Source organism: Balaenoptera borealis, assembly GCF_965194805.1.
Source record: "Balaenoptera borealis genome assembly, chromosome: 5".
Taxonomy (NCBI): domain Eukaryota; kingdom Metazoa; phylum Chordata; class Mammalia; order Artiodactyla; family Balaenopteridae; genus Balaenoptera; species Balaenoptera borealis.
The window spans coordinates 55,023,228-55,048,801 of record NC_138862.1 but is presented as its reverse complement, the minus strand read 5'-3'; the positions used below and the strand labels follow the sequence as shown (position 1 = coordinate 55,048,801).

Sequence of the window (25,574 nt, the reverse complement as noted above, 5' to 3'; positions counted from 1 at the left end):
CTAGAAGATAATCAGTTAGCTGTTGCTATGGACTGAATTGTGTCCCTCCCACCCCAAAATCGTGTATTGGAGCTCTAATCCCCAATGTGATAGTATTTGGAGGTATAGACTTTGGGAAGTAATTAGGTTTAGATGAGGTCATGAGGGTGGGGCCCATGTGGTGGGATGAGTAACCTTATAAGAAGAAAAGACACCAGAGCTCTCTCTCCACTATGTGAAGACACACCAAGAAGGTGGCTTTCCGCAAGCCAGGAAGAGGGTCCTCACCACAACCCAGCCATCTGACACCCTGATCTCAGACCTCCAGAACTATGAGAAAATAAATCTGTTGTTTAAGCCACCCAGTCTATGGTATTTTGTATTGGCAGCAGAGCTGACTAAGACTGCTGTCCTTAGAACTGTGAGGCAATAACTCAACTGCAGTGAAAAGAAGTAATCAGCACTTTCTGATTGAGGTTTGAAAAAGGAAAAGCAACCTGACCCCAAGATACATGAATCTTCGGGGAGGAGAGGAAAGAAATGTCTGCATCCACCAGGGACAGATGCCTGGCACGATTCTGACACAATTCTGACATAGAGAGCTGCAACTCCAGCAAGTAAGCAAGGAGTGTCATCTCTGAGCATCCCTGGCACAGAGAGAGTGTCTGGGCCATCCCAGAAAGTAGACGCCCGGCCAGTGCTGGCTCAGCCTGCTGTGACGGCTCAGCCTATGAGACCAGTTTTCAGGAGAGCCAATGGGCAGTAGCAGAAAACAGTAGCAGGAATGGTGGCAGAGGACTTCAGAGCTCTCCACAATTTGATGTAGCTGACTTCTCATGTGTCCTGCGTAGCCTGCAGCCTGAGATAGTTCAGTGAAAGAGCAACACTCCACAGGGAGATAACAGATTTGTTGACCATCTGGCATAGGGAGTCCTAAGCTGGTGTGTATTTTTAATTGGAGAAATAGAGATGATGTGTGTGTGTGTGTGTCTGAGTGTGTGTGTGTGTGTATATCTCTATCTATCTATCTATCTATCTATCTATATGTATATATCTGTATTTGTACCCTTAGTTTATTGAGCTGCTATAATAATAGACAGAAATAAAGAAAAAATGGCTTTTTTGTAGGAAAATCATTAACTCTGGACTCTGGAAGGTCTCTTAGAGAGGCAGTACTGCATGATGCTTCAGAGCACGGGCCTGGCACCATGTCACCAGGGTTGGAACCCCAGCCTTGCCTACTTGCTAGCTGTGTAACCTGAAGGAAATTCCTTTATCTCCATGTGCCTCATCTGTTACATGGATATAATGATACTGCCTTCCTTCAGGGGTTACAGTGAGTATGAAGCATGAAGTATTCAAAACTACGCCTTGGACAAAATTCATTCTTATTATTATTGCCAACCTAATATTTTACAGAACAGGTTACCAGGATTCAGAAATAAATCCCTGAGGTCACAAAGCAATTTAGTATCATTATTATCAGCAGCATGTTAAGGTGACCACCCGCCCAGCTTTCCTGGGACTATCTCGGTTTTAGCATTAAAAGCCCTGCATTCTGGGCAAAGCAGGATGTTTGGTCACTCTCCCGTGATGAGGATATAGTCACCTGGAGTGGGATCAGCTGAACGAGGTCCTAACCATTGGAGAGATTTTCTTCTGGAAGGGAGCAACGTCACCAGTGAAGCTGTAACTCCAAATGTAAGTGCCTCGTGTGAGACTCTGATAACAGTTAAGAAAGCATCTGTTGAGTTGTGCATGACCATACAAAGCAAAGTTTCTCTAATAATGTGTTAGTTTGGTGGACAGGCTTTCTATCCTCTGGGGGAATTCCAGCCATGCAGATGTGGCCTGGTCTCATAAGTTGAAGGTCTGTCCTGATATTTACAGAATGGAGTTCTGAATAATAATCTAAGATGGCATTTGTAGAACATTTACCTCCAAGGAGCTTGGTGTTCTTGGCAGTCATTATTTAATTAATCCTCGCCCTGTCTCCGTGCAACACAGAGCAGGCAGGTGTAATTATCTCTGTTTTGCAGATTTCATGACTTGGAGCTATGCCTGGTTACAAGGTGCCTTGGAAAGAGATGTTCCACTCTGATAACAGGTTTGATTTGGTTCCCATTCTTTTTAGGGAGCCTGAGACTTGGTGTGACTCTAGGGAACCCCAAATGAACACCATAAACATATTCCACCTCTCTTTGCTTGTCACATGGTTTATGTGGTCACCACGTTGGACAGCTTGTGCCCTACAGGCAGGACACTCAGCCTCCAGAGGTCAGCCAACCCAGTCCATTCCCTGCGTGAAAAACGTTCACGCTACGCCTTTGTGTGAACTGCGAGATCTTTACTGATTGATTAAATAATGGATTAATAATTGAGAAGTGCCATACAACTCAGCCCACACCCTCACCTCCGGAGCAGTAAGTCCAAACAGGGAGGGAATAAGTGAAGCTAGGAATTGATTTCCCCATCAGAAGAGCTGAGCTGACAAAGGTGGTGCTAAGAATAACAAAAGCGAATAATAGTCAACACGCACTGACTTCTGAAGGCACACCAAGCATTTTATATGTATCAATGCTATGGACTCAATGTTTGTGTGCCCCCCGCAAAATTCACATGTTGAAACCTTACCCCCAATGTGATAGTATCAGGAGGTGGGGACTTTGGGAGGTGGTTGGGATGAGTGCCCTTATAAAAGAGGCCCCAGAGAGCTCCTTCCACCCTGTGAGGTTACAGAAGATGGATGTCTGTGAAGCAGGAAGCAGGCTCTTACCCTAAGCCGAATCTGCCAGCACCGTGACCTTGCATTTCCCAGTCTTCAGAACTGTGAGAAAGAAATGGTGTTCAAGCCACCCAGTCTATGGTATTTTGTTATAGCAGCCCAAATGGACTTAGATAACCAATTCATTTAATCCTCACCAATAAGACAGGCGTTAATATTTCAGCTAAGGCCGTGTGCCCTTTGAGGGATCTTCACCTCCTCTGGTTGGGGGTATGACCAGCAAGGAGAAAGTTTTATCTGTCTAACCTGAGCCCAGGAGGGGTGACAGTACTGGGCACAGCAGAAAGTTTGCCAGTATTGAAGGTCTTTCCTGGTTTAACTAGTTTCCCAAACATGTCATTCAGGCTAGTCAGAAATCAACATCATTATTTGGTGCCCCGTGCCTCCACATTTATCATGGTTTGCTCACAGGGACACAAGTTCATCATTTATTGTGATTTCAGCTACGGCACCTTCGTTTGTCCCTGTGCAAGTCAAGGGAAGGTGGAGTGGAGGAATATCCAGAGAGAGGAAGGATTTTGGAAGCACTCAGATGGGAAGCGGAAGACTGTTTCATTATGGAACATTTTGCACTAGTTCCGAAAAACCAGAGCTGTCACCGTGGGTTCAAGGCACACTCCAGGGTCAGGCAGTCCCTACAAGCACTTATGGCCGTAGGTACAGGGCCTCCTGAGCACAGAGCATTTACTGATAATGAGAAGTGCGTTGACAAGAGCTAGTTTTAGGACAATTCTAAAACGTGACAAGATGACATCATCAGTAGGGTCTTAAATCAAGCCCCATATGCAGTTCCAATCAGTAGTTGCTTTTTTTGATACTTTGGAAGCTGCTACCAATCTGCTGGGGTGAGAACAATTGAGAACAACTAGTTTCCACTTCCGTTTCATCTTCAGAACACAAGCCAGTGTAAACTGGCATATCACTTGCCAATTTGGACATTGCTCTTAGGAAGTCAAAGATATTTGAGAGTCGGCAGTCACCAGTCTTGCTGAGGCTGCCTCCGCCTGCCTCAGGGTCACAGGTGATTCTCCCACCGGCGCGTTCCATCCAGTCTCCCGGTCGGACAGATGGAGGCAGGTAATAGATGAAGGTGAGCAGCATAAACACCGATCCTGCCTCACCACAAATCTCTCCCTCGACACCAGCGTCCGCCTTCCCTGCCACAGAACTGCTCTTCTTCTGGGCCAGACTCCTGAGCCTCATGCATAGGACTGAGCTCCTTCCCAGCTCTGCCTGGATCCCTGAGGAGTCCAGCGATTCCTCCGGGACCCTGGGACCCTTACCATTCCCGAGGCCTGGGGTTCCCCATGCCTGCAGCACGGATTCGTGTGCTAGAGGACCTGGGGATGGTGCCAGGAGCAGGATGGACTAAGCCTTTGCCTCTTAGGGGCAAAAGGGAGATGGGCAACAAACAGACAATAATAAATACTCGAATCCAGGAGATGAAGACTGCTCCGAAGAAATGTCAGGCAGGGTAAGGAGGTGAGAGTGATGTAGGCTGCGGAGTGGAATGCAGTTTTGCCCCAAGCCCTAAATTGCTTCCTGGGGCCCCGTCACCCGACAAGAAACATCGCCCTCCCCTCTCTTGCCAGGGCCCCAAACCACAGCGCAGGACTGGCCCAGTGAAACATGAAAATGCCAGCCCCTTGTTAAAAAAGTATTAAGCGTTTCAAAACCGTGAGAGCAGAGAATTAAACCAAGCTCGGGGCCCCGCGCACGTGCACAGGCCGCCAGCCGCTGCAGCTCCACGCCTCGTGGGGAGCTAGCCCGTTCCTGGTGGTGGGCTCAGCTCAGCCATCAGGATGCCCGTCTGCTTCTACTGCAGCCCGAGGCATTGCCTGTTGGTCTCTCTATGGCTGGGGCTTGCCAGGCCCCTGGAGCCCAGACCCTGCACCCCGCGGCCCTCCAGCCCCCATCCCAGCCTCCGAGAACCTCACCTGGCCACCAGACCCGCCCCCCAGCCCGTGCTTTGCTGTAGAAGCTGGTCCGTCTCCAGGTTATTTCAGATTATCCTTCCTCGCTCCCCCGGGCTCCTCTCACTTCCGCTCCCCACTCCGTTCTCCTGTGCTGCTTCTCTGTCTGGCAACCCGCAACAGGATTAGGTCCAGGGGCACCAGGGATGTTAATATTTGGCTTTGGTTTCAGCACCTCTGGGCATATTCCTCCCAGCAGCACTTAAGGACAGAGCTCAGAGGATCACCCGCCTTCAGAATGTGGCCGCGAGGAACTAGCCAGCCTGTCCAAACAAGAAGCACTGTCACGAAGGTGCTGGTGCAGGAATACTCGCTGGGCTCCTTAAGCCGCATGCAAAGGCATTTTAGCACCCAGGTTTCAATGCCGTGTTCATCCCATCTTTGCTCCTGCTACTGGTGAGATGAAGGGGAAGGTATACCTGAATATGTTTGTTGAATCAGCTTCTGTGACAAGAGAGATAACAAATGTGAGTCAGAAAGTGAAAGCAATAGGTCTTACAAATAGGAAGCCGTAACATCCTTTTTCCCCCCAGGATGGAACTTGGAGCTGAGTCATGTGGAGGGGATCGGGCTGGGTAAGCTTCTTTAGTGCATAGCAAGGAGGATGATAAGGGCTCCTGCCTGGGACTCAACTATTGTACCTGTAGGAAGAAGGGAACTGATACCCTCTCTAGTTTAGTAATAAAGAGGATTAAAAATGTGCTTTCAGAGCTGTGAGGGCTCTTTTTTATATTCTATAGCAATAGGAAAACATATCGATTAACCTGGTTCCATCTTCCCATCCACATAAAAACTGTAAACAAAAAGATGTCTTAATTTTATGCCTTGTTATGATTTTAGCATATTCAGATAATCTGAGATGATGGCGCATTATTCTGGTAAAATATATTAAAGCCTGCAATTGATTCCTGCCGAAAAGGAACTTATCCAAGGCATGGTTTCACTCCTAAAATCGAGACAAAGCCCTGTGGAAAAGTGCAAGCTTGGAACCGTGACGTTGACCCCTCCAAGCTGAGGAAGGTGCCGGGCACGCTGTCAGGATCGCGGCGGAAGAGGGAGTACCAAGCAGAGGAAGCAGCTCCACCTGGTCTGGCCGCCGGTGCCTGAGAGTTCCCTGGGCCCACATGCCCCCCACTTACTCTATGTTCTCCCTGTCTCTCAAGCCTCCTGTTTTATTTTGCTTCGTTTTGGTTTTGTTTTCTTTGTCATGACCCATCTCTGGCTATATTGTCCTTGATCTTGAAACTCTCTTCAGTGTCCACTTTCATCTGTCTGGCTTTCGACTCCTTTCTGGTGGATGGCACTTGGACCAGGTCATTTGCAGTCTCCAGACCCACCCAGGTCTGGAGCCGAGCATCCTTAGACAGCCTCACCCAGGACAGGAGACTCCCACCTGTACCTTGTCTTCAAACAGGGCCATCTCTTACCCCAAACCCTCCCTCCCTGCCATGAGTTCCTGCCAAGCTTGAGGCTTTCCCCTCCACCTCCCCCGTTCAGCTCGTACCAAATATACGTAGTTTATGGATAAACATCATTAAACAAGAGTAGGCAAATTATTTTCTACTTCTCTTTCTTGGGATAGTTTTTCCAAAAAGTAACATTTTTTTATTAAGCCCGGATCCTATGAGTAACATATGCAGAAGTGCTTTGAAAACTGTAAAGTGAGGTACAAACATTAGCTATTACGTTTCATCTGAAGGAACCCTTCTGTAATGGCAAGTAGAAATAAAGCCTTCACAAGAGGCATATCTACTCACTTTAGGTTTTTGTTTTAGTTTTCTAAAAACATTCTTCAAATTTCAAACACCATTTAATATTTGAAGGTTCCCCTTATCCATATTTTTAACCATCTTGATCTTAAGGAATTCCATTCAGCGTACCTGCCTATTGTATGAAATTACAAATTAGTCACCCTGGAGTCCTGATGAGCCCAGATAGGCAGGGTCTAGGCCAAATAAAATGTTTCAGCCTTCCAGTAAAAACCTCCCTAGGATAATTTCCACTGGAATCTTTGTTATACCCAAAGCAAGCTCTGATGTAGGGTTCCCAGGACATGTAGGTAAAGAAACACACCCACAGGCCTTTTAAGATATCTACTCAATACTCTGTTTCAATGACTTATCAATAAAAAATAAAAAATTTTTACCAAATCACTTTTGCTTATCTATCTTTATTGATCCAGTGTGACACATGGTAACAGCATAAGATTTAATTCTAAGTCAGGGTTTTATAGGCTCTGTAGTGGTGATTAATTGAAATGAGCCTGTTTCATCTAAAATGTTTTCTATTGCTCCCATGTCATAGTCAATAACACATTTGTTTGTTTAGAGTCCCATGTTTGTTCAACACTCTGTTAGCTGCTTCCAGTGCCTTAGTGAGGTCTAAGTAGAACACATCGAAAAATGTTTGGAAGTGCAACTTAGTGAGCCTGTTGTTGTTTTCTTAAAGTATGCAGCAAGAATTATCTTAAGAAGATATTCATAGCCTTACAAGTACTATATGTGCCAACAGCTAGAGCTATTGTTGGTGTAATAGTTAACTCAATAAGCACATTTAAATTAGGTCACACTCAACTTTCCGCAGTCAGTGTTATGCTACCTTTGTATTTTACATAACATTCTCACATCACACTTAACTTGGTATAAAAATCTAAAAGTACAAGTTTCTAAGAAAGAAGTCCATCAGATTTAATAAGTAATTCTTAACCCTAATTGCACATTAGAATCACCTGGGGAGCTTTTGAAATTATATATGCCCAGGCCCCATCTAGACCAATTAATTCCAGATCTCTAGGTCTTGGTTCTCAAAGTGTGGTCCCCAGACAGGAATTTCAGCATCACCTGAGAACTTGTGAGGAATGCAAATTTTCAGGGCCACCTCAGACCTACTGAGTCATTACTCTGGGGCTGAGGGTAGGCCTGGGGCCCAGCCATCTGTGCTTAACAAGCTCCCCAGGTGTCCCTGATGCTAAAGTTCAAAAACCACTGCTTTAGGTACCAAGATTTGCATTTTTTAAAAAGCTTCCGGAGATTAGAAAATGCACCCAGGGCTGAGAATCACCAGGATAGCAGTGCTGTAGGACTTCAGAGGCATAAAAATGGAAGAAATTGCTGGAACAGAAAAACACATCAAGCTTCTGTTTATAGGGGAGCTGTCTCCTACACCCCAAATGTGGCTCTGTGGAGAAAAGCAGTCAGTGTAGCTTCCTAAGGTCACACTCAGTGACTGGAGTAGACGGACCATGTCCCTAGATGGGACATTACCCACAGCCCCGCCACCCAGACCAGCTCCTCCTGGTCAGGATGCAGAGATGGCGATAAGAATGACTGGCCAGCAGACTCACCTGCAGGGTCAGATATATTACCGCCCTGCCTGGATAGAGTATTTCAGACCAGATGGTTGAATTTGGGATTTCAAGTACATAATATTTTATTTGAACTTGTACCTAGCAAGTTTCATTGAAATAAATATTCCAAGTGATTGTGTCAAAGAACATTCAGATAAATACATAATTACGACAAACCAATAAATGCTTCCACTTGATCAAGCATTCAGGTTGAAGACAATAAATCATTTTCAACCATTCTTTCAAAAGTTTCTTAGGAGTGACTCTTTAAGAGACTGAAAATAGGCATGTGGAAAAATACTGATGTAATCAATTTATAGCTTAAGTTGTCTACAATTAATTTCCCTTACTAAATTCCTGGTAATGAAATGTATTAAAAAAATAAAAGATTTATTTAATTTTTCCTATAGTGTGTATATATTTCCTAGATGTCAACATAAATTTTGTTTTAAGTTACTTAGGATTTTTAAGCTTACCTTTGGCAGGAATTTTAGGGTTAAGTAACTTTTCTTTGAAATCACTTGCTTCAGAAAGAAAGGAAGCCTTGTATTTAGACTCAGTAAAATATATTTTAAGAATTACTTAAAATAGAATTATCTTAGAAAAGAGTAAGAAAAAAAGGTACCAGATTCAAAGTCAGCTCACTGCAGTTAAAGCCTCCTAAACTGAAACCTTCTCATTAGTCTTCAACCAGGAGGTCTCCTCCCTCGTACTCTCTTTGCATGTTGATGAGATTTTATTTAGGACCATTTTATTTATTATTTTTTTATTTTTTATTTTTTTAACATCTTTATTGGAGTATAGTTGCTTTACAATGGTGTGTTAGTTTCTGCTTTATAACAAAGTGAATCAGTTATACATATACATATGTTCCCATATCTCTTCTAGGGCCATTTTAAATTTCACTTTGTGTCTGGAAAAGATAACATCTAATGCCTGAATCATTTCTACTATGTCCCTCTCCAAACACCTCTAGTGACATGAAACTCAACCCCTCCTGATGCAGAGGAAGCATCCTATTTTTGTTTTGAAGGCTAGAAAATTACTTTTCCATGCTGACCCTTTATCTATCTTTCTCTTGCCCACATCTGTCCTGCTTCTGGCCCCTGGTCGCACAGACCCTATCTAATCCCACCACAAATATACTAACCCTTCACGTATTGGAAAATTGCTACCAAGAAAATTTTTACTGAGATAAAAGTAAAGGTTTCTATGGGAACCTAAGAAATAAGTTGCATAAATACAAGATTGGAACAGCATGAGTCAACGGCGCACGTATTTTAGCTCCAATGTACAGAAGAGGAAGTTGAGGCTGAAAACCATGAATGAGCTTGAAGCTCACAGTGCTGGTCACTGGTGGGACTGAGGCTCGAGCCCAGATCATCTTACGTGAATTTCTGTCCTCTTTCCAGCTCTCCATAATGCCACACTCTACTCTTTTACAATCTTTTTGAATTTCCAATTTAACCCAGTTAATTATTATCTTCCTACACCAGCACTCTCTATATGGTAAACTGTTTACTTGGCTTCCCAAGCCTCCCCTGTTAGAATGTGATTTTTTTTTAATGGCAGAGATCATGTCTTTAATTTAGTCTAATATTTCCCATAGTATCACCCACATTGACATGTGCAAAAATTATTTATTCATGTGCGATGAAAAGTCAAATCTTTATTTTGACAATTTACTCTCTGTAGAAGCAACATAAGGAAAAAGAAAATTATCCCAACCTAGAAATGTAAATCCGTTTTGTTTTTTTTTTTTAAGTGGGGTCTTATATTACATATAGCTACTGGTGCCAAAGATATGTCTTAGCTAAAAACTTGGTATATTTTTTTCCCCTAAAGATATGAATGCTTAAGTATAACGCTAACAAATGCCTAAATATTTTTCATTTTTCCATTTCTTTGATTAAACATGTTACTGAACTTAAGCACGTTTCTCTGCGTCCAGTCTTTCTTTCCTCCAGATCTGTCTATAAATTCCTTCCATACTACTCTTCCTCCCTAATAAAATGAGTCTCCTGGCCCCCAGAATCAACTGCAGACTCCTTGGCATGGTTCAGGGCTGAACGGCCCTGCTCATTTACCTCACTCAGCTCCCCTCGCAGGGACCATGAGCACCCAGCCACACAGAGCTGCGTGCCCTTCTCCAGGCCCACACCAAGTTCTCCTGCCCTGCACTTTCTGTATTTCCTCTGCTATCCTGTAAAACTGTGGAATATGAGCAGTTTGTTTACTTTTTTGTTCTCTTCCAAACTACTAAAAAAATTTCCAAAAGACAACCATCAAACAATAGATTAATCTGGTTCTTAATATGACTATCAACACTGAAAAGAATATATTTCAATTCCTGGTTATTCCCTCATATGGAGAGTGCTGGCAAAGGAGCTGTCATTGATTTGTTTCAGGCTGAGTCTTGCTGGCTGGGTGTGGTGGTTAATTTTATGTGTCAACTTGACTGGGCTAAGGGATGCCCAGATAGCTGGTAAAACATTATTTCTCCATGTGTCTGGGAGGGTGATTCTGGAAGAGATTAGCGTTTGACTCACTAGATTGAGGAAAGTAGATCACCCTCAGGAATGCCCTGAGGGCCTGAATAGAACAAAAAGGTGAAGGAAGAGAAAACTTGCTGTCTTCTCTTGAGCTGGGACATCCATCTTCTCCTGCCCTCAGACATCAGTACTCTGGTTCTCAGGCCTTCAGACTCAGACTGAATTACACCTCCAGCTTTCCTGGGTCTCCAGCTTGCAGATGGCAGATCGTGGGACCTCTCAGTCTCCATAACCACATAAGCCAATTTCTGTAATGTAAATATATATATAGGGGGACCTTCAAGATGGTGGAGGAGTAAGACGTGGAGATCACCTTCCTCCTCACAAATACATCAGAAATACATCTACATGTGGAACAACTCCTACAGAACACCTACTGAACACTGGCAGAAGACCTCAGACTTCCCAAAAGGCAAGAAAATCCCCAGGTACCTGGGTAAGGCAAAAGAAAAAAGAAAAAACAGAGACAAAAGAATAGGGAAGGGACCTGGGCCTCTGGGAGGGAGCTGTGAAAGAGGGAAAGTTTCCACACACAAGGAAGCCCCTTCACTGGTGGAGACGGGGGTGTGGGCAGGGGGGAAGCTTTGGAGCCACGGAGGAGAGCGCAGCAACAGGGGTACAGAGGACAAAGCAGAGAGATTCCCGCACAGAGGATCGGTGCCGACCAGCACTCACCAGCCCGAGAGGCTTGTCTGCTCACCCACCGGGGCGGGCGGGGCTGGGAGCTGAGGCTCGGGCTTCGGAAGTCGGATCCCAGGGAGAGGACTGGGGTTGGCTGCGTGAACACAGCCTGAAGGGGGCTAGTGTGCCACAACTAGCCAGGAGGGAGTCCGGGAAAAAGTCTGGACCTGCCTAAGACACAAGAGACTATTGTTTCAGGGCATGCGAGGAGAGAAGATTCAGAGCACCACCTAAAAGAGCTCCAGAGATGGGCTCAAGCCATGACTATCAGCGTGGACCCCAGAGACGGGCATTAAATGCTAAGGCTGCTGCTGAGGTCACCAAGAAGCCTGTGTGCAAGCACAGGTCACTATCCACACTTCCCCTCCCGAGACCCTGTGCAGCCCACCACTGTCAGGGCCCCGTGATCCAGGGATTACTTCCCTGGGAGAACACACGGCGCACCTCAGGCTGTTGCAACGTCTCACCAGCTTTGCTGCCGCAGGCTCACCCCGCATCCGTACCCTTCCCTCCCCCCGGCCTGAGTGAGCCAGAGCCCCCCAATCAGCCACTGCTTTAACACCTTCCTGCCTGGGTGAGAGCAGAAGCCTAAGGGCAACCTACATGCAAAGGTTGGGCCAAAACCAAAGCTGAACCCCAGGAGCTGTGCAAACAAAGAAGAGAAAGGAAAATTTCTCCATGCAGCCACGGGAGCAGCGGATTAAATCCCCACAAGCAACTTGAGGTACCCTGCATCTGTGGAATACCTGAATAGACAACAAATCATCCCAAAACTGAGGCGGTGGACTTTAGGAGCAATGGTAGACTTGGGGTTTGCTGTCTGCAACAGACGTGTTTTTGATTTTTATGTTTACCTTAGTATAGTTTTTAGCGCTTGTTATCATTAGTGGATTTGTTTATTGGTTTGGTTGCTCTCTTCTTTCTTTTTTTTTCTTTTTTAATTACTTTTTAATTTTTTTATTTTAATAATTTTTTCTTCTATTTTAATTATTTTATTCTACTTTAAAAAATTTTTTTCCTTTCTTTTTTTCTCCCTTTTCTTCTGAGCCCTGTGGCTGACAGGGTCTTGGTGCTCTGGCCTGGTGTCAGGCCAGAGCTTCTGAGGTGGGAGAGCCAAGTTCAGGACACTGGACCACCAGAGACCTCCCAGCCCCACATAATATCAGTTGGCGAGAGCTCTCCCAGAGATCTCCATATCAATGCTAAGACCCAGTTCCACACAATGGCCAGCAAGCTCCAGTGCTGGATGCCCCATGCCAAACAACTAGCAAGACAGGAACACAACTGCACTCATTAGCAGAGAGGCTGCCTAAAATCATACTAAGTTCATAGACACCCCAAAACACACCACCAGATGCAGCCCTGCCCACCACAGGGACAAGATCCAGACCCACCCACCAAAACACAGGCACCAGTCCCTTCCACCAGGAAGCCTACACAAGCCACTGAACCAACTTTACCCACCAGGGGCAGACACCAAAAACAACAGGAGCTACGAACCTGCAACCTGCAAAAATGACATCCCAAACACAGTAAGTTAAGCAAAATGGGAAGGCAGAGAAATATGCAGCAGATGAAGGAGCAAGGTAAAAACCCACCAGACCAAACAAATGAAGAGGAAATAGGCAGTCTACCAGAAAAAGAATTCAGAGTGATGATAGTAAAGATGATCCAAAATCTTGGAAACAGAATGGAGAAAATAAAAGAAACATTTAACAAGGACCTAGAAGAACTAAAGAGCAAACAAGCAATGAAGAACAACACAATAAATGAAATTAAAAATTCTCTAGAAGGAATCAATAGCAGAATAACTGAGGCAGAAGAACGGATAAGTGACCTGGAAGATAAAATAGTGGAAATAACTACCACAGAGCAGAATCAAAAAAAAAGAATGAAAAGAATTGAGGACAGTCTCAGAGACCTCGGGGACAGCATTAAACGCACCAACATTTGAATTATAGGGGTCCAGGAGAAGAAGAGAAAACGAAAAGTTCTGAGAAAATATTTGAAGAGATTATAGTTGAAAACTTCCCTAACATGGGAAAGGAAATAGTCAATCAAGTCCAGGAAGCGCAGAGAGTCCCATACAGGATAGATCCAAGGAAAAACATGCCAAGACACTTATTAATCAAACTATCAAAAATTAAATACAAAGAAAAAGTATTAAAAGCAGCAAGGGAAAAGCAACAAATAACATACAAGGGAATCCCCATAAGGTTAACAGCTGATCGTTCAGCAGAAACTCTGCAAACCAGAAGGACTGGACATATTTAAAGTGATGAAAGGGAAAAACCTACAACCAAGATTACTATACCCAGCAAGGATCTCATTCAGATTAGACAGAGAAATTAAAACCTTTACAGACAAGCAAAAGCTAAGAGAATTCAGCACCACCAAACCAGCTTTACAACAAAGGCTAAAGGAAGTTCCCTAGGCAGGAAACACAAGAGAAGGAAAAGACGTACCAAAAAAAACCCAAAACAATTAAGAAAATGGTAATAGGAACATACATATCGATAACTACCTTAAATGTAAATGGATTAAATGCTCCAACCAAAAGACATAGACTGGCTGAATGGATACAAAAGCAAGACCTGTACATATGCTGTCTACAACAGACTCACTTCAGACGTAGGGACACATACAGACTGAAAGTGAGGGGATGGAAAAAGATATTCCATGCAAATGGAAATCAAAAGAAAGCTGGGGTAGCAATTGTCATATCAGACAAAATAGACTTTAAACACAAAGAAGGACACTACACAATGATCAAAGGATCAATCCAAGAAGAAGATGTAACAATTGTAAATATTTATGTACCCAACATAGGAGCACCTCAATACATAAGACAAATGCTAACAGCCATAAAAGGGGAAATGGACAGTAACACAAAATAGTAGGGGACTTTAACACCCCACTTTCACCAATGGACAGATCATCCAAAATGAAAATAAATAAGGAAACACAAGCTTTAAATGACACATTAAACAAGATGGACTTAATTGATATTTATAGGACATTTTATCCAAAAACAACAGAATACACTTTCTTCTCAAGGGCTCATGGAACATTCTCCAGGATAGATCATATCTTGAGTCACAAATCAAGCCTTGGTAAATTTAAGAAAATTGAACTCGTATCAAGTATCTTTTTCAACAACAATGCCACGAGACTAGATATCAATTACAGGAAAAAAAACTGTAAAAGATACAAACACATGGAGACTAAACAATACGCTACTAAATAACCAAGAGATAACTGAAGAAATCAAAGAGGAAATCAAAAAATACCTAGAAACAAATGACAATGAAAACATGACATCCCAAAACCTATGGGATGCAGCAAAAGCAGTTCTAAGAGGGAAGTTTATAGCAATACAATCCTACCTCAAGAAAGAAGAAACATCTCAAATAAACAACCTAACCTTGCACCTAAAGCAATTAGAGAAAGAAGAACAAAAAACCCCCAAAGTTAGCAGAAGGAAAGAAATCATAAAGATCAGATCAGAAATAAATGAAAAAGAAATGAAGGAAACAATAGCAAAGATCAATAAAACTAAAAGCTGGTTCTTTGAGAAGACAAACAAAATTGATAAACCACTAGCCAGATTCATCAAGAAAACAAGGGAGAAGACTCAAATCAACAGAAATAGAAGTGAAAAAGGAGAAGTAACAACTGACCCTGCAGAAAGACAAAGAATCATGAGGGATTACTACAAACAACTATATGCCAATAAAATGGACAACCTGGAAGAAATGGACAAATTCTTAGAAAAGCACAACCTTCCGAGACTGAACCTGGAAGAAACAGAAAATATAAACAGACCAATCACAGGCACTGAAATTGAAACTGTGATTAAAAAACTTCCAACAAACAAAAGTCCAGGATCAGAAGGCTTCACAGGCCAACTCTATCAAACATTTAGAGAAGAGCAAATACCTATCCTTCTCAAACACTTCAAAATAATTGCACAGGAACCTCATTCTACGAAGCCACCATCACCCAGGTACCAAAACCAGAAAAATATATCACAAGAAAAGAAAATTACAAACCTGTATCACGGATGAACATAGACGCAAAAATCCTCAACAAAATACTAGCAAACAATATCCAACAACACATTAAAAGGATCATACACCATGATCAAGTGGGATTTATCCCAGGGATGTAAGGATTCTTCATATATGCAAATCAATCAATGTGATACACCGTATTAACAAATTAAAGAACAAAAACCATATGGTCATCTCAATAGATGCAGAAAAAGCTTTTGACAAAATTAAACACCCATTCATGATAAAAACTCTCCAGAAAATGGGCATAGAGGGAACTTACCTCAACATAGTAAAGGCCATATATGACAAACCCACAGCCAACAGCGTTCTCAATGGTGAAAAACTAAAACCATTTCCTCTAAAATCAGGAACAAGGCAAGGACGCCCACTCTCACCACTATTATTCAACATAATTTTGGAAGTTTTAGTCACAGCAATCAGAGAAGGAAAAGAAATAACATGAATCCAAATTGGAAAAGAAGAAGTAAAGCTGTCACTGTTTGTAGATGGCATGATACTATACACAGGAATCCTAAAGATGGTAGCAGAAAACTACTAGAGCTAATCAATGAATTTGGTAAAGTCACAGGATACAAAATTAATGCACAGAAATCTTTTGCATTCCCATACACTAATGATGAAATATCTGAAAGAGAAATTAAGGAAACACTCCCATTTACCACTGCAACAAAAAGAATAAAATACCTAGGAATAAACCTACCTAAGGAGACAAAAATCTGTCTGCAGAAAACTATAAGACCCTGATGAAAGAAATTAAAGACGATACAAACAGATGGAGAGATATACCATGTTCTTGGATTGGAAGAATCAACATTGTGAAAATGACTATGCTACCCAAAGCAATCTACAGATTCAATGCAATCCCTGTTAAACTACCAGTGGCATTTTTCACAGAACTAGAACAAAAAATTTCACAATTTGTATGGAAACACAAAAGACCCCGAATAGCCAAAGCAAACTTGAGAAAGAAAAATGGAGTTGGAGGAATCAGGCTCCCTGACTTCAGACTATACTACAAAGCTACTGCAATCAAGACAGTATGGTACTGGCACAAAAACAGAAATATAGATCAATGGAACAGGATAGAAAGCCCAGAGAAAAACCCACTCACATATGGTCACTTTATCTTTGATAAAAGAGGCAAGAATATACAATGGAGAAAAGACAGCCTCTTCTCTAAGTGATTCTGGGAAAACTGGACAGCTACATGTAAAAGTATGAAATTAGAACACTTCCTAACACCATACACAAAAATAAACTCAAAAGGGATTAAAGACTTAAATGTAAGGCCAGACACTGTAAAACTCTTAGAGGAGAAAATAGAAAGAACATTCTTTGACATAAATCACAGCAAGGTCCTTTTTAACCCACCTCCTAGAGATATAAAAACAAAAATAAACATATGGGACCTAATGAAACTTAAAAGCTTTTGCACAGCAAAGGAAACCATAAATAAGACCAAAAGACAACCCTCAGAATGGGAGAAAATATTTGCAAATGAAGCAACTGACAAAGGATTAATCTCCAAAATTTACAAGCAGCTCATGCAGCTCAATATCAAAAAAAACAAACAACCCAATCCTAAAATGGGCAGAAGATCTAAACAGACATTTCTCCAAAGAAGATATACAGATTGCCAACAAACACAGGAAAGGATGCTCAACATCACTAATCATTGGAGAAATGCAAATCAAAACTACAATGAGGTATCACCTCACACTGGTCAGAATGGCCATCATCAAAATATCTACAAACAATAAATGCTGGAGAGGGTGTGGAGAAAAGGGTACCCTCTGGCACTCTTGGTGGGAATGTAAATTGATGAAGCCACTATGGAGAACAGTATGGAGGTTCCTTAAAAACCTAAAAATAGAGGTACCATGTGACCCAGCAATCCCACTACTGGGCATATACCCTGAGAAAACCATAATTCAAAAAGAGTCATGTACCCCAATGTTCATTGCAGCACTATTTACAATAGCCAGGACATGGAAGCAACCTAGATGCCCATCGACAGATGAATGGATAAAGAAGATGTGGCACATATGTATAATGGAATATTACTCAGCCATAAAAAGAAACGAAATTGAGTTATTTGTAGTGAGCTGGATGGACCTAGAGTCTGTCATAGAGTGAAGTAAGTCAGAAAGAGAAAAACAAATACCGTATGCTAACACATGTATATGGAATCTAAAAAAAAAAAAATGGTTCTGAAGAACCTAAGGGCAGCACAGGAATAAAGACACAGATGTAGAGAATGGACTTGAGGACACAGGGAGGGGGAAGGGTAAGCTGGGATAAAGTGAGAGAGTGGCATGGACTTATATATACTACCAAATGTAAAATAGACAGCTAGTGGAAAGCAGCTGCATAGCACAGGGAGATCAGCTCAGTGCTTTGTGACCACCTAGAAGTGTGGGATAGGGAGGGTGGGAGGGAGACACAAGAGGGAGGAGATATGGGGATATATGTATATGTATATCTGATTCACTTTGTTATTCAGCAGAAACTAACACAACATTGTAAAGCAATTATACTCCAATAAAGATGTTTAAAATATATATACATACATATATACATATGTATCTAATATTTTACTTTGGTTCTGGTTTCCTGGAGAATTCCGAAAATACAGCAGAAAAAGTCTACTGACCTGGTTTCTTATGAATTTTCTGTTCTATCCTTGAGCCAAATGGTGATGCCGCGGAGAATCATGAGGAAAATAATGTTAGCTAACTTTTACGGAGAGCTTACTCTATGCCTCTATATGCCACTGTTCTAAACTCTTGTATAATTTTATCCACATCCCTCTACAGTTCTATGAAGTTGGTACAGGCTTTGTGAGAAGGCTGAGGCTCAGAGAGGTGAGGTAGCTTACCCAGGGTCACAGAGCTAGGAAATGATAGAACTGCACTTAAATCCGTGTAGTCCGATACCAAGCTCTGGCTTGTAACCATCATGAAACACTGCCTTCCCCGCTTGAAGGGTTTGTGAACACCCACTTTGGGTAGATGGGCTCATACTTTGTTTTCCGTGAGTATCAGATCTGTCCTCAGGTTCAAAGGATTCTGGGGCTGACTCCCCTCATTTATGTGCACAGAAGTAAAGCATCTGCTGATTCTCAGAGGTCGCTGTGGTTCTCACCTGGCTGTCCATTGGAACCACCACATGGGCCCTTTCAGACTACAGATGCCCCATCCCAGAGATTCTAAGTTGGTCTAGGATGAGGCACCAATGTCCGGAAAGTCTAGGGATTCTATTGAGAACCAATGTGGGTCCAGGTTGCCACAAGTAAACGGACTGAGACTTTAATTTCATTGAAGAGGAGCCCAGATTCACTCCTCACCATGCTGACAGTATTCCAGAAGGGAGAGAGCCCACCGAGAACCCTGTTCTCAATCTCCAGGGGTTAACTCCACTTTTAGAGCCCACTTTGCTGGCCCCAGAGGAGGGAAAAGAAACATGCAGGGGTGGCGTATAGCTTTCAGCCAGGGTCCAAGTCCCAGCTGCACCCAAGGCCCTGGTGAAGGCCACACAGGCAGGTATAATCAGAATTTCCCAGGAGATATTCAGAGCAGATCCCCCAGCAAGTACAGCTTCTAAATTTGTCCTCAAGAATGATTAATCTGTTTAAGCAAATTTCTAGAGCATAATTAAGATGCTCTAATCAAGGAAGGAGATTGTTATGCAGCAGCCTCGGGCACTGATGTGGTGGTAGGCGGTCGTGACCATGAGGCCTGAATAACCTAGAGGAACCAGTGAAGGTGACGCAGCGGGCTCAGCCAGGTAAGTAGGAGGAGTGGGCAGCTGGAGGTCACGAATGTCAAAGGAGAGAAGGCGGTGAAGGCAGGGGGTTCAGCTGATGGAACGCTGCTGAGGGTCAAGGGCGATGAGCTGCGAGGTCATACCTCCAGATTTGGGGGGTCAGGTTATTAACGGCTTTGGGAACAGCAGCAGTGTTTGTGGAGGTGGATGGTCTTCTCAAGGGGCGGTGAGGATTGGCTACTTGGTCCCTGGGGGCTTCCAAGGCTGGGAAAGCGAGGCCAGGGGCTAGGGCGCAGGGCTGTTTCTCCAGTACACATCTTCCTCTTTGGGGAGGAGAGCTGGACGATGTTGGCCCAGATCATGTCTCTGGGCCCTAGAAAGTGACAGTGATATAGCATCTCCTCAATAACCCCCCAAGGCCTAGCGTCACAACGGCATTTCCCCTCCCCATTTGGGTGGGACACGAGGGCTACTGCTGCCACGCACATAGTCTTGAAGTGACACTCTGACATTCTCGCTGGGTCCAGGTCTCAAACTGCAATGACAGGATCCCCTCTCCTCTCCCCTCGCTTGCACAGAATAGTACTGGAAGAGGCCTGGGCAGGGGAGGGGGAAGGAAGCGGGGAGGAGAGAAGATTGGGGAGGGCAGGAACAGGCAGAGGGGGGTGTTTAGTATTTGTAATCTCATCTCAGGCTCGGTCTGCCCCCACCAGACCCTCACTACCTTCCTTTCCGGCGTGCGGTGTCACTGCCAAACCTCTGGATAACACACATCGCCATCTTCCCAGTCCCTTCCTTCAAGCCAGCTGCCCCAGGCCAGGCCCACGCCACTGATGAAAACGTATGGTCTCGGTTCGTTGGCACTCTAATTTCCTCTTAACCTGCATGAGGCCCATTAGATTAAGCACTCTTGACACCCAGCATAGGTGTCAGCATAGGAAAGGTGGTGGGGTGTTGGTCCAGCCCCTTCCCTGGTCCTGGGGACTGGAGCACCTCGCACCTCAGCTGGCACGCAGTGTCCCTGCGGTTTAAACAAGGGGGAGGAAGTGGGGACACTACAGATACAGAGGATGGTACCCACTCGGGCACCTCTGCCACCTCTGGCACATGCTCAATGGCTCAGCTCCTGTTTTGGTGAATTACCCTCCCTTTCAAGACATTAGGACGTAGTTCCTGAATTTAGAGGCCAGGGTAAGAGAGGAAAGTGGAGTCAAGTGTGCGAGGCCAGTGTCAACAGGCCAGAGACGCGTTTTCTAGGAGTTCAAGGGAGACTTGACTAGATGGAGTTGCAGCCTCTGTCCAGGGACAGCGCGGGCCCTCGACGGTGAAATTAGCAGGAGCAAGAATAGCAGCCAGGGTATCCCTGAGATCCGTGCCTTCCGTGTGCCATCCCCACCACCGGAGGTCATCTTCCCCGTTCTCCAACTCAAGGGCCCCTTTGAGGAGCGGACACAGGCCTGATTCACATTCAAATGTTTTCTAAGGTTTGTTGACTAACATTGAAGACAGATTCCAGCTCCCTAAAGAGTGCAGCTATGGGACAATGTGAACCTCATTAATGCTCTACAAACACAAGGTATGTTTAACACAAATATGTAAATACAAATGCTCTGTTTTGGTACCAAGTACAGATGAAAATGCTCTGCTGCGTTTAACTGCTGAGATCCACTGAGAGACATCAATGTTATTAAATAACCACAAACGTTCCCCTGGAAAAATCCACTGGGGTGTCATGTACTGACCCTGAAGTTTTTCCTAAATTGGCTGTGTGGGGCAGCTTGCCTCCTGAATTATGTGTCTCTCTACTCCTACCAGGCCTGAAGTGTGCCCACCAGACTGACACAGGGGCAGGTGGCAGGGCACATGTGTGAGCAAGTTATGGCTCTTCCTACCCTTCAGGCTAACAGCCCAGCTCTTCTCAAGGTCAGAACCTAGTGAACTCAGCTGAGCAAAACATATGGTCCCTCCTCGGGAGCCTTTGATAATCTTGGCTGGAGCTCACTGAAATCTACCAAGATATAACACCCTTACTTTTCAAGTCAGATGCTCCAAAAGGGGAGGGCCAACTGAGACTTTTAGAGGCCTAGAGCTTGAAAAAAAATTGTGGTTGCTCCTTTACCATATATTTCAAAATAATATACTAAGATATAAAAGAAATCAAGACATTTGGGGTGCCATCAATGACCACATAAACATCCTATGCCGGGTATCTTCCCTTTGCCGCCCTCTTCCACTCTCCACTTCTCTCTGACCTGCTCTGTGTCCTGGGAGGCTAAATGAACAGATTGTTCCAACAGGTTCTCTTGCTCTTGGCTTCCAGTGGGGTCTGGCCAATGGGAAACAGAGCAGGAGATGAGAGGGGCAGGAGGAGAGTGAAGCCTTGTCACCGTGGGCTGACGGTGGTCCTATTACCTGCTCTTTCCCCCTAGTTCTGTGTGTCTCCAGGTATAGGTCACCCTTCCAGGACCTAGACCCTTCAGGCCTGGGGGAGACAGGGGTCACTGGGCCCACTGTTACCAGCCCAAGGACCCTGCACCATCTTTTGTGGTTCCCCTATTCCTTGTTAAATAATTCTCTTATTAAACTCAAATTTGCCCAATTCAATTGTGCCATTTATTTCCTGCTGGGACTTAACTAATATAGTATCAAATGTCAAATTATTTCAAAAATATTTCCTTTGGTGCCCCAGCCTTGTTAATGCCTTAAGAATATCCTGAGTTTTTTTCTTGGGTAATCCAGTGCCTCAAGTGAGGGTCAGTTTGTAATGCAAACAGGTTGCCCCTATATTGGGTCTACCCCTAACCCATTACACCAGGGCCAATGCACTAAAGTGCAGACGGCCATGGGCAAATAATGTTGAAGAACAGGATGGGATATTCAAAGGCAAAAGAATTAGTACTTTTCTTACAAAAATTCAGAGAGTGATTATGATTTCTAATTTAGTATTGCTGAAGATCATAAATGATTTTATTACAAAAATCTACTTAAATAAAAGTGATTTGGATTTTAGCATTGTCAGCTGAAACACTGTAAAGAGCCTAAAACATTGTAAGGAAAATAGGAGTAAATTATCAAACTTTGCAACATTTGTGCTCACTGGGAAATCCATCCCTGCCTTCTCTCTCTCCTTATGCCACGATCTGCTTCCTGCAGAAATGAAACAGAAGCTAGCTCCTGCTGCACGGTGAAGGATGTGCCAGTCTGCAATATACCTTTTGATTTCCTGGGTCAGGAATAGACTTCAGATGACTCATCCTGATTCCAGGCTTAATTTAGTCCTCTCCTCTGGGAAGCCTTCCTGGCTCCTTCCACTGTACTCCTCTGGCATTAAAAGGATTATTATTTTATATCATAGTTCTCAAATTTCTGTCTTCCCAGCCTCCCTACAGATTGTGATTTTGCTGATGGCAGAAATGAGACCTTTCCTCCTGTTACAGTATCTCCCACATACATCTCAAGCCCCATCCTCAGTTATTTGCTGAGAGGATGGATAAATGAATTGGTGAGAGAGTGAAGGTCTATCGCCTCTCAAGATAGATTCATTCTCAGATTTTTAAAAATTTATTTATTTATTTATTTTTGGCTGCGTTGGTTCTTCGTTGCTGCGCACGGGCTTCTCATTGCAGTGGCTTCTCTTGTTGCAGAGCACGGGCTCTAGGCGCATGGGCTTCAGTAGTTGTGGCACGTGGGCTCAGTAGTTGTGGCTCACAGGCTCTAGAGCGCAGGCTCAGTAGTTGTGGCACATGGGCTTAGTTGCTCCGTGGCATGTGGGATCTTCCCCGACCAGGGCTTGAACCCGTGCCCCTGCACTGGCAGGTGGATTCTTAACCACTGCACCATCACGGAAGTCCACAGATTTTTTTTTCCAGGTCCTAATAAATGTCACATTGCCAAACCTGATGCAAAATAGTAGTGAAGTTTGGAAGTCATTTTTTTCCAAATCTAAAATACTGAAGTGGTTTAGTCAAACAGGACAAGGCACAACTACTTCTCCTTTGAGGGGCATCAGGACTTTCTGATGACTGTAGTTTTTTGTTTTTTTTTTTTTTTAATTTACTTATTTTTATTATTTATTTATTTATTTTTTGGCTGTGTTGGGTCTTCGTTTCTGTGCGAGGGCTTTCTCTAGTTGTGGCAAGCGGGGGCCACTCTTCATCGCGGTGCACGGGCCTCTCACTGTCACGGCCTCTCTCGTTGCGGAGCACAGGCTCCAGACGCGCAGGCTCAGTAGTTGTGGCTCACGGGCCTAGTTGCTCCGCGGCATGTGGGATCTTCCCAGATCAGGGCTCGAACCCGTGTGCCCTGCATTAGCAGGCAGATTCTCATCCACTGCGCCACCACGGAAGCCCACGACTGTAGTTTTTAAAACACTCTTTTATATTTGGAAGCAAGCAAGAGCACTCATATAAAATGAGGTAGGTATCCCTTTCAGAGGAGAGCTTTCTTATTTTCATTTCACGCAGTGTTTACCAATCTTTTTTGTATATGGGCCCATTCAGGAAAAGGAAAAATTTACCAATGACTTGTTTTTTCCCATTCAAAGTAGGAAAAAAAAATTAGCCTTGTTTAGTCCCAGAAGGAGGAAAAGTGGGTTTTTTCCCATTTAATTACTTTAGTAAACAGAAAAATGCTGATGAAAAAATTAACAAGGGTTTTTAGCCACCTAACTGTTCCTTTTTGGTGATATCTGAGAAGTAGGCAGGCAGAGGAGCTATTCTAATTTTTATTTAATTAGTAGACTTTATTATTTGTACTGGTTTTAGGTTTACAGAAAAATTGAGCAGAAAGTACAGAAAATACCAATAAATCCCTTCACTCTTCCAGCCCCTCTGCACTCCCCTCCCCCAGTTTCCCCATCATTAATATCTTGCATTAGTGTGGTGACTTTGTTACGATTGGTGAACCAATATTGACATATTCACTAAAATTCATCATTTACATAAGAGTTCACTTTTCGTCACGCAGATTCAATGGATTTTAACAAATTCATGACATCATGAATCCATCATTACAGTATCATGTAGAAGAGTTTCACTACCTACATATTCCCTGTGCTTCACCTATTCACCTTCCCCAACCACTGATCTTTTTACTGTCTCCATAGTTTTGCCTTTTCTATAATGTCACATAGTTGGAATTATACAGTATGTAGCCTCTTCAGATTGGCTTCTTTCACTTAGCAATATGTATTTAAGTTCCTCCATATCTTTTTGTGCCTTGATAACTCATTTCTTATCCTTGAATAATATTCCACTGTATGGATATACCACAATTTGTTTATCCATTTCCAATCGAAGGACAACTTGGTTGCTTCCAGTTTTTGACAACAATTTGTTTGTTTGTTTAGCTTCTATAAACATTCACATGCAGGTTTTTGCATGAATATAAGTTTGCAACTCATTTGGGTAAACACCTAAGGGGACAATTGTTGGATCATGTGGTAAGCCTATGTTTAGCTTTGTAAGAAACTGCCAAACTTCCAAAGTGGCTGTACCATTTTGCATTCCCACCAGCAACAGAGTTCTAGTTACTCCACACACTTGTTAGCATTTGGTGTTGTCAGTCTTTTGGATTTTGGTTATTCTAATAGGAATATAGTGGTATCTTGTGTTAATTTGCAAGTCCCTAATGACATAAGATGTTGAGCATCTTTTCATATGCTTATTTGCCATCTGTATATTCTCTATCACCTCTTGTGTGGTGTCTGTTCAGATCTATTGCCCACTTCTTAATTGGGTTGTTTTCTTATTGTTGAGTTTTAAGAGTTCTTTGCATAGTTTGAATACAAGTCCTTTATCAGATATGTGTTTGCAAATATTTTCTCACATTCTCTGGCTCGTCTTTTTATTCTCTTAAAGTTTTCTAATTTTTTAGGCGTTATAGAATTTTAGAATTTACAAAACTTGTTCAAATGTTGTATCTCATTGCATCCACAAAAAATGATCCCTGGAAGCAGATGTTATAATGCCCACATTAGAGAGGAAATAAAGAGGTGAAGTGATTTGATTCTGGTTATGTAGGGGTTCAGTGTACAGAGGGGGGAAAGCTTTGCCCTGATCAATGGGATTTGGGGGCTGCCTGTGGTGTGTTGGCACCGTACTTGCTAGGTGTTACAGGGCTGTACAAAATAACTCCCTCTCCTTCCCACTTGGCTGTCTGATTCCTGGAGATGTCTGTTTTCTGCTTGCAGTGAGCTAAAGAGTTATATTAAAGAGTACCCTGGTTTTCAGAGATCCCACATCTAGCATCCCCATCCCACATCCCTCAGTGAATGATGGGGTTCAGGGCAGGCCACCCCAAAACATGCCACTTTGGCATATTGATTGTTTTGAATTAAAGTCAAGATAGCCAGTACAAGAAGGACACTCTGATCCTCCTTTGTTCCCCAGAAAGCAGGAAATATATCTCCCAAGTGAA

At 43.4% G+C, this 25,574-nt stretch overlaps 1 long non-coding RNA gene across 1 annotated transcript in view; it reads right to left on the bottom strand.

Moving 5' to 3' along the window:
• Positions 1–12,285: 12,285 nt before the first annotated feature.
• The window catches only part of LOC309629289, a 177,226-nt gene continuing 163,937 nt past the window's right edge, over positions 12,286–25,574 (bottom strand). Inside the window, exon 2 of the long non-coding RNA XR_014244973.1 lies at positions 12,286–17,255. This is a non-coding gene — a long non-coding RNA (uncharacterized lncRNA). The remainder of the gene's footprint in view (positions 17,256–25,574) is intronic.